The sequence below is a fragment of the Gavia stellata genome, chromosome 8 (genome assembly GCF_030936135.1).
Source record: "Gavia stellata isolate bGavSte3 chromosome 8, bGavSte3.hap2, whole genome shotgun sequence".
NCBI classification, from domain to species: Eukaryota; Metazoa; Chordata; class Aves; order Gaviiformes; family Gaviidae; genus Gavia; species Gavia stellata.
Window position 1 is genome coordinate 9,737,744 of NC_082601.1, and position 13,394 is coordinate 9,751,137.

A 13,394-nucleotide genomic window follows, 5' to 3' on the forward strand; every position below is an offset into this window, starting at 1 on the left:
TGGATTCTTAAGTATTTCGATATACTTGTACTGCTCTTCATCATTTTCTGATGTCTACAAATTGTATTTAATGTTCTACTTTATATGATTTATAAATGGTATGTGGATTCCCAAAGAATTATGCACTTTTAATGTAAAAAAGAAAACAAATCCAAACTCTTTTTTTCAACGTACTGAACTCCTTTTCTCTTGATCACATGGGTTGTTCACATTCTTTCTGTTTGCAAGAAATGTACAAGTAACACAATAGCAACTGTCTGTTTTGTGTATTTATAGTTGGATCTTTGTATTACTCCAGGTGTTATAATCAAAGGAATAACAATAGGCTTTGTGCAAAATAGAGTATTGTTAAGGAGTGCTCTATGGAAGGTAGAAGTTTGGAAGTCTGGTGACTGTATATATAAATTCAGAATAACTTTGCACAGGAAATAATGATTCAATTATATTAATCAACATTGGTGTTCAGTAATAACTAGAACTCGTTTTTATTTGTAGGAAGCTATATGATCAAATTGAATTGTTGCTTTATGATATATTTTAAAGAATTAAAACGGCTTAACAAGGGTAAGTGCATTTCAAAAAAAGGGATAAAGATGGAGAAAAGTATGGTCAGTCTTTTTTTCCTGGACCAGCTCTGGTGTTCAGTTATTTGTTATCCAGTAGTTTAGGGGTAAGAGAGGGGAGGCTCAGTTTAGTTTCCTGCTACTCCTTTTCCCCCAGCTGCTCCAGTTGCTGAGATGCCCTTAGTTTCTTCTTTGGACTGGTTTCTGTCTGCAGTCAGTGCCAGAAACTCTGCTACCAGGTAAAGCTGGAACAGTGCTATTGCCAAGAGGAACAGTTTCTTGTCTTTGGCAGAAAACTGTTTTCCAGTTAAGACTGTTTGGCTAATTAAATCCTAAAGCAGTTTCTGATGAATTTGTTGTTATCTGTTAAATTCACAAAGCAACTGCCTTTGACCGCACCCTATTTAAAAAATACTGCTCCTAAATGTCAAATAAAGTTATTGCAGACCCAGTATTGTCAATTAAAGTGGTCACTAAAAGCAGGCAAATACATAATGGAAGAAGATCCTTACGCTAGTTCCATACATTACTCTTCATACTCAAAAACTTCATGAGGTTACTCATCTAAGAACACTGGTAGTTATTCATAACATGCATAATATTATATGCATGAAAAAATTATGAATTTCAAAACCCAGGACAATAAAACTAAAGGGTTAAGGATTGAGTTATATTAAATATTGTTGATACTATAAAAGATGTAGTTTATTGTGTTTTTTAATTCTGTTCTACAGCCTGTGATAAGATAAAAGCTTCTCTTAAGAGTTTTCCAGATGTGGTAAAAAGAAACATAGAATTTGGTGCTAAACATTTGCTTGGATACAGGTTTCTTTTGTGGTGTTCAAAATCCGTCTTAAGAAACTCAGACAATAGAAGAGAATTTTACTAGTATCATGCAAAAAATAGAGGTCGTAAACAGTCTAGTCTAAAAGCTATGAGGTTGGACAGCTATGAACTTTTCCATCTATTGAAAATATTATTAGAAATACTGTTTAATAAAGAAAGGCCCGGTGTTTTATTACCAACACAGTTGTACTAATATCTAGTCTTTCTGCAGTGATGTTTTTCTCAGCCAATATGAGAACTCCTAAGTTTGCAGTTAGGTGTTTCCCTGTGTTTCTTTGCCAAAGAAGCAACGAAGTTCAGTGGCACTAAAAAAGGGAAAGAATGGACTTTTTTCTTATTAGAGTATGTGTGTGTATGGCGATTGAGGAAAAAGTTGGGATAATTAAGGGTTTTACTAATTTTTTAGTATTTTTGATAAACACAGAAAAATTATGTATAGCTTTTTTTTTTTTTGCATTTTCTTTGAAAATTTTCAGTAAGGCCGATGAAATCACTATCTTGGATAATGAACAAAATGAGGACGAGTCTTGCAAAGCACTATTTCTGCTTCCTGCTTCTATTTTTTATTTTTAAGATTTAGGATAAGGTATTTTCTTTCGTAGCACGGTAACATTGCAGTGATGGCATTATATGCATGGAGAATGAAATATATAACTTAATATTCAGCATTCATTACTGTGGAGCTGGAGGGGAGCATTTGGTGCTTTCTTTGGATATCGGCAGGGTAAGTGCTTCTGGACTCTGCACAGGAAGATTTTAGCGGATAATAAGTAGCTTCTTAGTACTACTTTTTGCATCTCTTGGGGTAGAATAATTTGTACCCATCTGAAAGTTTTATTATCTTGACCTCCTGGGAAGGGATGGGAAAAGAGATTGAAAAAGTGATTCCTGCTCTAAGCAGTTTCTGCAAGGTGTAGAGCATATTCTGTAGAAAAATGTCTGATTTAAGCATTTCAAGTGCTAGATGAATCACTGTGTTCTTAGGTAAGGTCTAGTATTTAACTTCTGCCATTTAATGAAACTTTCCATGCTGATGTTTGAATTTCTCTACCATTATCTTCCAAACATAGTATTATTTCTTCCTTGTTTGCAAGTTCCTCCACTACAAAAATCATCCCCATGTAGTTATTTCTAGTCTACTCTTTAATAAGAAAAGCTCTTACATAGAGAAGTTTGTACAGTCCATTTCCTTTTCTGCTTGAAACTGAGTCCACAGTTTTATGTGCTTGCCACCAAGTTAATAATTATGCGAATGTTTAAAGCTGAAGAGGAAATGTTGTTCTTTATCTGAGATAATCAGCTGTTGCCAAAGAAAATAAACTAAAAACTTTGAGCTAGTTTTAAAAGTGACAAAATATATTCACATTCAATGTAATTTGAAGATATACCCATGCAGGTATATTTCAGATTTCTTCCTCCCTTCCTTTTTTTCTTCTTTTTTTTTGTTTTACTTCAAAGGCAACATTTTTTTAAACCTTACTTGGATTTTTGTCTCTTGTAAGAATTTACAAAGGAAAGAGAAAGAAAATGTGGGTGATGGCTAGTATTTTTCTTGAAAATAACTTAGTAGTACTTTTACTAAGCTTTTTTAATTATAAATCTGATCACTTCAACCTTATTTAAAAGGACATTGTGAAGAGCATACACAACCATCAGTCAGTTCAATCTGTGTTGTCTGAAAGAGCGTTTGATTTCAGAGAGTGTTCCAGTTGCTTGGCATAGTTTCGAAGATGTTAAATGAGAGTACATCTTCGCTTAGTATTATTGATCTTCAGTTTTTCTAATAGGAAGTGAGAATTCAAAATGCTGCCAGTGGATAATAAAAGTACTTAAATCTGACAGCATATTGCTACTGATAAGGGCTTCACATTAGATGGCAAAACAGCTTGGTTTACTTAAGTCTAAGTACAAAACTGCAATGTAGTTTAAAATATCCAGAGTAACTTAATTTAAGAAAACACCACAGTTAAACAGCCCCTATGCTTTCCTTTGCCAAAAAACTTTTCAAGAGACTTAATGTGTCTCATATTGCTTCTGTCTTGGATTCTAACCATTTTGCAACAAGGACCAGTCTTTGCTTCAGGTCAGGCATAGCATCTCATTTCATGACCAGTGTTTGCTTTAGGAACATGTCTCCTGGGTGCTAGTACAGTACATTTAATGGAAGGTCAAGATATGTGATATGTTAGGGCATAGTTCTAAAGTAGCTGTATCAGTGACAACAACTGTATCATCGCTCTATTAGTTGTTCATAAACCAATGTATGAATTATTGCTTATCTGCCAATATCAGCAGTCTGCAGCTGGATCTTTGAACCATACTGAAGCATTTTTTCAGGCTAGTTTCTTAATTTCTGTTAGGTTACTTAGAAATATGTATGCTGGCCTGTGAGAAATACTGAGGGCTCAAAAAGTTCTCGGTCTAATCCCTAGCTCTTTGGTTGTATACTTGCATCTCTTACTATCAGGGACTCTGGCTGTTAATGACAATAAAATTCTGCATCTTTGCCTTTATTCCTTCTGTGAATATGGAGTTGCTTGCATTTTTGCTGTTTAGATAATCTTTGCCAGCCTTTCCTATATGTGATAGAGCGTGTTGACTGCTTGCTTGTATTCCGTCAGCTGGGTATATAGTCAGCACAGTTATGATATTTTTCATATATCTGAATGAAAAGTGTCAGAGAAGGACCTGAAGTCTGAATGATGGCCTGCAGCAGGCTGTGCTCTGGAATCCTGTCTTGTGCTAAAGCTCAGAAAAACACCTGGGTATGCGTGTATGTGCTTTAAGGAGCAGGGAGGGATGTAGGCATCTTCTTAAGGTAAAACTTCTGTAAGGTGCTTTGCTGAAATTGTGAGATGATAAAATAAATATTTCTCTCCTTCTGTCTTGTTTGCCTGTGGAGAAGCTGTCTGTTCCTGTATTCGGTAACCCTTGCAATACCATGTCACAGGAAGAGTGTAGGGTAACGTGGTATATGGCTGGGCAGCATCACATCTCTGCAGGCTGAGTCCTGCTGATGCAAAGAGCATAGATTTTGGTGTAGTGAGGGAGAGGACTGGGGAGATGGCAGGTGATAACATGGAGGGAAGGGTTTTCAGTGGCAATTTGAGGAGGGCAGTGATCTTCAAGAGGGCAAGAACACTTTATTCAAAACAGACTCACCTCACAAGCAGCAACCCTCTCTGTCTTTTGGAGGAAGAGAGAAAATAAGGAAGACATGGGGAGTCAGAAGCAATAGGGTAAGGAAGACTTTGACCCTTCTGGCAAGGGAAAGGACCTGGAGGGGATGAGATGGCAACTTGTGTTTCAAGGAGGGTTTCCTGCCTCATGCAGAAGCTGCATTTTCTCCACATATCAACCTTCTCCCTGCCTTTAGCCCTTGTAAACTCCTGTGCCTTAGACACGAGCTGCTAATCCGCTCTCTGTGTCTCAAGCAGGTGGCTGCCAGGGCTGGCTGCCATCCCTGGCAAGCTGCCGCCTGCCAAACCGGTGGCTAGTGCCAGAGATGGGCAGCCGCTGCCCTGTCCAGACCCCCAGAGAGGAACTGCAGCTCCCCTGCTAAAGCAGGGCTCTGTGTGTGTGCGGAGGGGAGGCAGACTCAGGGAGGAAGTTGGTGCTCAAATACTCTGCTGCAGATGATACAGAAAACTCTAAAATAGTTGGGGGTAGGTTTGTCCCTTGGTGTCATCCTGGTGAACACAGTTCTTTTCTTGACTAATCAGGATGAGTACAAATGCACCATTTTGATGAGAGATTTATGAAGAAAACATACATTTGTACCTCTTCTTTGTCATAAACCCCTGTTTTTGGAACGATGTTTATCAGTTTGTCCAACATAAAATCCCAGGTTGTGCTGGCAATCTCAGCAGGGATAACCTGTTTGCATTTAATTTCCAAAGCAAATAATTTTTTCATGCACATATGTTTTCAAGGCAAAGACTCTTCAACACTTTTTTTTTTTCCTTTAACAGTTTTAATATGTTTCTTTGGAGATGATAATAAACCACTCTGTCCCAAGTCAGAAATATTTTCACTCTGCTTTGAGAACAGTATCAAGGCAATAGATGACTGGTTTTGTTTTAACTCAAGCGCTTGTATTTAGTTGTTTTATTTTTGTTTCTATATTGTTTCCAGATTTCCTGTATTAGCTGCAGCAGAGGCATGGCTTTCATTTTCTAAGTAATATTTACTAGTTCTGATGTGGGCATCTTCATTCAGTTTCACACATCAATTTTATCAGCATGGAGGAGAAAAGAATGGGTGATGCCTACCCTTTTGAAACATCAGTGAATCTAAGGGACTGGTTTATGGAGGAGATACCTCTTCCCCCTTCACATTTTATTTTGCAAACATTTATTGTGTTTAGTAGAGTCTCTCTAAAAAACAACAACAACAAAACCGAAATATTAAACCACTTTTTCTTTACATTTGAACAGTCACTTCACTGCAATATTTTGTAGACTGTGTATTAAAGTTAGCATGGAAAAATATTATGTGGTTGAAGAAGTATTATTGCTTCTCCTCATAACATGTTTGGTTTCCTTAAAGATCAAATGAGACAGTGGCTTCCCATAGATTTATTTCTGGTTGTCCCTAGCACCTTTCTCATGCTGTACATTGCCTTTATCATCTGGAGAATGAAATGTGTAGACAGTGGCCTTTGCTTGAGCTGGTGCTTTCCTTGAGTCTCTGTTGGCTCTTGTCTATCCTGAAAAATGAAATAAAAAGTGAATCTGGGAAACCTGGCACAAAGATGGTTGAAATTGCTTTAAAAATTGTGGGTGATAAAAATGGAAGTGGTTTGGGAAGCACAGCACACAGATTCCACAGTACCACCTGTGCCAACTTTGTGCAGGAAACTGTGGTTTAAAACATTTGGCACTTTTTAAAGGAAGCTTTTCCTGTGCACGAGGCAAATATGAACTTTATTGATCAGAGCTGAGCATGTTGTGATGTTTGCCAATGGATATGGGTTAAGTGCAAGAAATCAGTCCATCACTGAGCAATAAAAGAAGACAGATTCTGCTCCAGAAAGTTGTTGCTGAGTTCGAATCAATAGACAAATATCTCTATTAGAATTACATATCTATGTATGTTGGTATTACTCTTGTAATTTATGATGGATATTATTAAGAGTGAAGTCTTACGTTGTTTTTTTTCCCCTCCCCTAAATTAGATGAGAGTCTGAAGTGGCCAGGCTGGAATGCAGCCATTGTGCACAAGTGCATTTTCAGTATAGCAGGAGCTGTGTTTGGCATTCAGATATTTAGGCTGTGATATGATGTATTAATGCTCTGTCAGGGACTTGGGCAGAATTGAAGAGAGGTACTTACAGTGGTGCTCTTGCCAGCTCTGCATATAGCTTTCATTATTTATCTGAGTCTATCTGTGCAGAGCCTGAAGCTGGAAGCCAGGCCAGGGAGTTGTTTTGTTGCCTGTGGTTCAGTGTGAAGGGTTTATTTCTGAAAGGCAGCAGAGGGTGGTTGGACTTTGATTCCCCATACAGGGAAAAGCAGCACATAAAATAAAATAAAAAAAATCCTAGATAGGGCTCCAATCTTTGGAGGGTTTTCGCTAAAACTCTTCTTTCATAAAATTATCTGGCAGTGGTGTGAATAACACACCCAGTTTTTGCCAAGTCTGAAGACTAAGTTTTGGAAAACCCCCAGAAAATTTGAAAAGATACATAGAATGTTTCCAGGCTGGCTGAAGTTTCTCTCAGAAACTGCTAAAAAGGGGAATAAAAGTTTTGATCAATACTGTTCCACTGATTTATTAAAATAACTTGTTAAACGAAAGAGTTCAAACAATATTGTTGTGAAATGGATTGAATGATTCAATTCTCTCATTGGGGGATAGAATGGAGGAGTTTGGGGCTGTATTTGCACGGATGCTGAAGACTTACCTACAAGCCAGCTGTAGATGGGTAATTGGTCATTCAGGCTAAGGCTGTGGAGGGAACCACCCGTGGTACCAGGCACAATGTGCCTTGCTGTGTCCCTTGATGCAGGAATTGTGGCTTCTCAAACAATCATCAGTCTTCGTTTAGGAAGAATTTTGATTTTTTTAATTTGTTTTGGTTTTTTGGGGTGTTTTTTGTTTTGTTTTTAAGTTTAGGTGCAGTAGTTCTTTGGTTTGATTTTCTCTGAGTTTCTCATGTTACAAAATGAATTTATTCTTAAATATTGCATGTGAAGAATGCATTTAAAGCAGAAGATAAAAAATGCAAGGTGCATAAAGCTACAAAAATGTTAATGTGAATAGGAAATAGAAACTGAAAGTAGGATTGCAAATAAGAAAGCATGAAATAATTTGGGTTGCAACTGTGCAAGAGTTAAAACTTAAAAACAATGGGGAAAATTCTGTACTTTTTTCTGCATGGAAGTGGAGATTTCATCTCATTTCTGTAGGGATTTATCAGAAAACAGGTCATCTTTTTCATTAATAATCAGTATCACAAAGCAAATATTAATTTTCTTCCATGAAGCAGAGATGCTTTTGTGCTTCAGATTCAGACACTTGTCCTTGTGAGCAGATCTCGCCTGTTTAGATGCTGTGGCTCTGCAGCTGTGGGACACTCACCGGGGTGACAGCAGAGCTCTCCCCTGTGGGCAGAAGGCCAGAGGATTATTGTTCCTTTCATCCTCTGATCCTTCACCTTGAGGATGAGCCTATTGCTCAGAAAGCTGTTTTGTCCTCCTCATTGAAATTCTTTATTTCCCTGGTTGTAACACAACAGAGTTTTTTCCTCAGTTATTTTGTCCTCTAGACTATGCAGTCTAGTCTTTGTGGCTATTTTAGATGATCTTCCCTGCCTGACCACACTCTTAGGATCTGCTGCATGCACTATATTTCTTTCTGCTCTCGTATTATTGATGTCTCTAAGGTGCCACATGACTTGCTTGCTTAGAAGTAGATCTTGGGTAATTTCTGCTCAGATCAACTATGTTAAGCCCCATTGCTACATCGATACTGGTGCCAGTGTTAATGACTGTTAACAAGCATTAAATAGGGCTATGAATTCAGGGCCATTAACTTGTGTCACCATTGTATTTTGTAAATGACTTCTTAGTGCACCTCTTTAGAAATTTCCCTTCCTTCACCAATATTGTCTGTACACTAATACAACATTGTATTAGACATGACCTCTACACTGTCTTGTAGCTCCTTTCTTCACTTGAGCATTGCTTTTATTAACTGGAAAAGTTTTTTTTCCTGGGCATTTGTTTTCTGACCATTTGGTTTTTGTTTGGTTGTGGTTTTTTTTTTTACTACTTCCTCCACAGAGTACCTGAAATTTATTTTCCTGAAGAGTCTTTATTTCTTGTAACAATTTAGTTCTAGTTGTACTCATTAAGAAGTAGACTGATTCCATGCTCATTGAAATCTGTGGGGATGGGACAAAATCCACAGATTGGGATATAAGTTAGAAAAATGAAATCAAGTATTACAACAAGGGGAAGATCAAACTACCTTTTGCCACCTTTAGCCAAAAATACAGCTAATCATTGCAATCCTTCTTAATATTTATGTCCCTATTGATTTTTGACTTATTCCACAACCCAAAGCATTAAGAATTTAACAAAAAGATCAATGTACTTACACTCTGCCTGCGTAAATATTTTCTGTGTTTGTTGTATAAGGTATAGTATTTTGAAAGAGGTTAGCAGAATGGTTTACATTTTCCAAGCAATATTTATAGATAGCAACCTAGTGCTGAAGGGTAAGTACAGTAATTCTGTATGTGAACCCCTAGAAAAGTGGACCAGACCTTTAATAAATCTTAGTTCTCCCTGTTTGTTGAAGCAAAAGTCTCCTCAGTGTAGTGCACATATTAAGGTTACTATTCCAGTTACCATAGCAATACCCATGAAAGAGGGAGACCTTTTCTCAGTAATACATGTTTGACTAGGAAAACAGTCCTAAATATGAACAAGTATAAACTGGATGTGCTACATCATTACTATTAGGATGCTACCCTCTAGGACAAGTATTTTTACTACATGAGCAAACCTGAACAGTGGATCAAGAGTTTTGGAATTATAACAAGCAGTGGGTGCTGTACAACAGATTTGTGAGTTCCCTCCAGAATGCCACACTTTTTTCTGTTATACGTAAAGACTTCAGAGATGTATGTGTTCATGCATCAGCAGGTTTGTATACATGTGAAGTGTATTCTTTTCATCCTGTGCCTCTTTGTTCTGTTTTCCCCACTTATCATCACTGTGCCTGAGTAGAAGGGTACCTGTTGCACAGCTGGAGCTGTAGTCCTTTCCCCATGGACTGGGTTTGTAGTGACCTGTTAACTTTTCCTTTGAAAGCTGCTGCTTATATGTCCAGCTGGTTTTATGGTCTTTCTTACAGGCTCATTTAAGTCAGCTCTAATTTACTCATCAGCAATTCCATTCTCCACAAAGGAGTGCTGCGCAGGAGGGGGATATAACTTCAGTTGTAGCTGCACGCAGCAGCGCTCTTGGCCGATTCTGCCTTGTTCCCATTTTCCTAAAACAAATCCTTTTAATTTTCTTCAGTTTTCTAAGTTATTTCTCTAAATAGACAGTCCTCTAACAAGTGCTCAGTTGTGTTTTGTGACAAATTAGTAAGCTGTACAGTGTTTAAAGTAGTTATCTTTAAAACCCAAAGTTTTACATTCCTCATCCTTATGTTTGTTGTCTGTTCATTTTTTTCTTGAATTAAGAGGCAGTAAAAACTTTGTGCTTTGTATACCATTCCGTATTGCTCAAATGGATCCATAAAATTTGCATTTTTAAACATATATATATATCTATGGACATACATGTATAAGTTTATTACACCTTTACTCCTTTTTTTTCTTTGCTCTCTTGAATTGATTCCCTTGTGTATTCTCTGATTTTCCTTTTCCTGTTCAAATTGCAGATTTCAGAGACGCTGATTCATATTTGCCATTCATTCATCCATTTCCCTGCTCTGTTTTGCTTTCTGTGCCTTAAATGTGTGAACTGAGCCCCTACCTCTGGTGTGGCAAGGCAGTTCATACACACAGAAATGGGTACCAAGCCAAGGTTATTCTTCATATGAAAATGTGGTCAGTACTTGAATAATTTTGCTTGTTATCTCTTTCAGTGGGATGCAAAAGGACTTTTGGTTTTAGTATGTTTAGGAAAGTGAACGTATCTATAGATATAGTTATTTAGGTCATATATTTAACATTCTTTCAAGTGTCTATTCAGTGCATCAGTTCTGTTAAATTCTCCCAAGAGATGTTTGTGTTGAGCAGGAGGAGATGGCACAAGTGTTACATGGTTTTGATCCACACTGCATCCTGTTGCAGTTTGGACCTATTCCTTTTAGGTACATCAGGATTAGAGGGGAAAGGCACTGGAGCGAGAAATCTACACAGTAAAAGCCTAAAACAAGTAACAACAAAAACATAATGAGAAAAAAGGAGAACAACTGTGTAAAGAGAAAGCAGAGGCAGGAGCAGGAGAGAGAAATGAAGGGACAGTCCAATGGAGAGCACAAAGGCCTGTGTTAGTGCTTCATCAGTGCCACAGGACACATATGTTTCCCATTAAGGACGTCTCTTTATTCTGTAACTCCAGGCAGCTTCTGGGAGGACACGTGTAGGCAGTGAAAATTTCCACTAATCATAGTGTTTCTGATCTTTCAGAGACAAGAGCTGGCCCTAGTGATGAGCAGGAGACATGAGGCTGGTGCTAAAGGCACTCAAGCGATCTATGACTCATGTGGCCAGCCCCGAAACTGGACCAAAGCCATACTATTGGCCTAACCCTACCGACACAGTGCCCGAGGAGCATCTGGTGGGGTGATCTGCCTATCATTTTGTCTGGCCAAAAGTTGCGCTTTACAATTGTAGCTACGTCTTTATTTGGGGGGGTGTGAACTGCAGTGAGAACAAAAGTGCTATAAACTTTAGATTATTACATTTTTGACAGTCTGATTTAACTACATTTTTAATTTACTGTTGCAGAAATCAAATGCGGCCCCCATACTGTCTGTACAAGACTGTAGAGTTGAGATGAATCAGATATTTGCTTGTTTATCCAATCTGAAAAAGTTTCTAGGCAATTTGTGTGAGATATTTGCCAACTAGTAATCATCATAGCAACCATGTATTGCTTTGCCAAATCCGTAAACATAGATTGATTTTGATTCATTAGTACGGCTGTAGAAACCCATAGCCTCTCTAGTGAGATTAAATTCTGGGCACTTCGTTAAAGTAAAATTACTAGAAGATGGGACAAGGAGAAACAATCAGGTTTTTGACAGAATTTAGATATTGGCCTCCCATGCTGAGAGTGATTCAACTTTAACCTAGTTTTTGCTGAGGTTTTCCATGATATTTTTCTCCTCAGGGAAAAGGCAAATCTTTAGTTTTGAGAGGTTTTTTTATCTGTAGTTGAGAACTTACTTGGTGCATGAAGACCATCTTATTTGACAAGTGCTTCAAAGGGAAATGTAGAGTGTGCTTTCTGTACTTGCAGCCTACTGTAGGTGTATGGCTGACAAAATTTCTTCTGCATGTAGAATATTGATTTTTAAGTTCAGCTAAAGCTACTTGGAAGCCTAAAGTTTGCTGCAGATCTGTGAATTGCAATTTGAAATTAAAAATTAGGAGTACTTGAAACTTTAAAAATGTGGCCATGAAAACCTAGAGGTTTAGTCCACATTGTAAGTAATAGCAAAATAAACATCAAGGAGGTAAGTTAATCTCCTTTATTGCAGGACAGGCAGTATGTGAGAATTAGTTGTAATACCTTCAAAAGTAGTAGTTATTGACCCCATCCTAGAGCAGCCATCTCTGGGATAAGGTGGCAGCTTCTCTTCTTTTTCTTCTTAGGCCTGGAGTTACTCCCTAAGTCTTGTCTGCCAAAATGTGTCTGTTAATTCTGAAATGATGATTCAGATATTTATGTATTTATTACCAGGATCTCGACTGAGACAGCTCGTCTCTAAAGGTCACTAGGCGACTTTTCAGGTACTACTGCCATGAGTTAGATTCAGAGTGACAATTATGGTTGGCTGAAGATATTTTTGTCAGTTTTCTGACAATTTCTTTTCTTTTTTTAGTCTTCACTTGCAAGTTTTGTATGAAGGAATGTTTCTGTAGAAGCTTTGTGAAAAAGGTTTAAATAGTTCACTTTAGCTTTCTCACATTTTGGATAATGTGATTTTTTTTTTTTTGTTTTGTTTAAATGTTGAAATCTTCGCTTTAGTATAATCATTTCATTTTGACATTTCTCTGTTATTTTGATGTATTTTTTATTACTTGTGCACACTATTAATGCAAAAATGCTGTATTTTGGTATTATCAAAGTTAACAGTTCAACATTTAAAAACAAGTATTTTAGTACATTCTATTTGAAATTCTGAGGAATCTTTTCTTAAAAACAAAAGTATAAGATTTTCAATTTATTCTAATTTGGAATAAAAATGCTTGCACTCTCCAGTATATTGTTTTCTAGTGGCATGGGCAATTTAGAGAAGCGGCTCTAAACCATATTATCAATTACAGCTCCAAACCACATTATAAATTACACAAACTATGATGTCATGTTCCATTCATGGAAATCAATTGCAGAGTTAATATTATAACCTGCAGCATTTCCATTGATTTCTGATGGATTCCAGATGTATAGAGATATGGAAATGGGCTCCTGTTATGACGTGTTTCAAACGTGGATGTTAGTTCTTTGCTTTCTGGGCAACTGCACATGTAATGAAATTTATGTAAGTTATGAATTTTTATCCTTTTTCCATTTTCATACCCAGCATTGTACCTTGTCCTCCTAGAGGCAAGGACTCACTGTTCTAGCAAGTTAGTTCTTTTTTTAGCAATTTAAAATGATCATATAAAGTGTTACATAAACAGAGAGGAACATTTAATACTCTGTTCTCTTTGCCAACTATTTCTTGAGCTCTTATTGTGGTAAATTGTTAGCTGAAAACAATTTGGCCTCAAAACTCTATTTTTGAAGACCT

The 13,394-nt window shown here is 37.3% G+C and overlaps 1 protein-coding gene across 3 annotated transcripts in view; it reads left to right on the plus strand.

Annotated features, from left to right (window-relative positions):
* DPP10 (dipeptidyl peptidase like 10) overlaps window positions 1-13,394 on the plus strand; it is a 235,618-nt gene that overhangs the window by 11,329 nt on the left and 210,895 nt on the right. The gene's annotated exons all lie outside the window — the stretch shown is intronic.